Source organism: Elephantulus edwardii, unplaced genomic scaffold, assembly GCF_000299155.1.
Source record: "Elephantulus edwardii isolate Elephantulus edwardi_28Jun2011 unplaced genomic scaffold, EleEdw1.0 scaffold00121, whole genome shotgun sequence".
Classification (NCBI taxonomy): Eukaryota; Metazoa; Chordata; class Mammalia; order Macroscelidea; family Macroscelididae; genus Elephantulus; species Elephantulus edwardii.
In genome coordinates this window covers 862,105-863,279 of record NW_006399871.1, presented here as the reverse complement: position 1 = coordinate 863,279, position 1,175 = coordinate 862,105, and positions in this window count along the sequence as shown.

Sequence of the window (1,175 nt, the reverse complement as noted above, 5' to 3'; positions counted from 1 at the left end):
ACCATCTTATAAGGTAGCATATTAAAGGACGAATTGCGTTGGTAAAGTCTACTGTCAGAGACCTCTCCAAAGTACTGAAGAGCAACGATGTCAGTCTGGAGACTAAGGTTATACAGGCCATGGTCTTTGCAATTACTTGCTATGCATCAGTGAGCTGGGCAATGACTAGGAATGATAGAAGGAGAGTTGATGCCTTTGAGCTGTGGTGCTGGAGATGAGTATTGAATCTACTATGGACTGCTAGGAGAACAAACAAGTTTGTCCTGTGGTGTTGGAGAAGAGTATTGAATCTACTATGGACTGCTAGGAGAACAAACAAGTTTGTCCTGTGGTGCTGGAGAAGAGTATTGAATCTACGATGGACTGCTAGGAAAACAAACAAGTTTGTCCTGGAGAAGGGTGAAGCCAGGCTGGGGATAGAGCAAGGTTTAGGGCTCTTGTACATAAGGTCGCTATGAGTTGCAGGTGACTTGACAACAGCAACATATGAAGAATCAATGTTATTGAAAGAACAAGTTCAAGCTGCACCGAAGGCATTGGCTAGATACAAGATTTCAGGAATTGGCAGTATATCAGCTGAGGTGTTTCAGCAAACAAATGTGGTGCTAGAAGTGCTTACTTGAAATGCTCGTTCATCTATGCCAAGAAATCTGGAAGACAGTCAATAGACTAGAAAATTGATTAGAAAAGTCCACACAAGGGAGCTCTGGTGGCCTAGTGGCAAGAAGCTGCACTGCAATCTCAGAGGTGCTTGGTTCAAATCCACCAGATGCTCTGCTGGAGAAGGAGGGACAATCTCCTTCTGTACCAGTGAGATCAGATTTGATGGTATACACACACACAAAAAAAAAAAAAGGAAAAAAGTCCATACAAAGAAAAGGGGTCTAAAAGAATTGGGGAATTATAGAACAATATCATGAACATCACATACAAGTAAAATCTTCCTGAAGATACTTTGAAAACAGCTGAAGTAGTACTTATTAGGGATTTTTGGCATGACAGGAGTCCAGAGTGAAGGCTATATAGTTGAGTGGACCTCGGGGGAGGGTTTGTAAAACAATGAAATAATTTTTATTTTCCTGTTCCAAAAGGGGAGGGTTGGGAAGGGAGAAAAGTGCAACAATGAATGAATGGAAATCCAAAGTCTCTGTAAATTTTCATTGAAATTAATAATA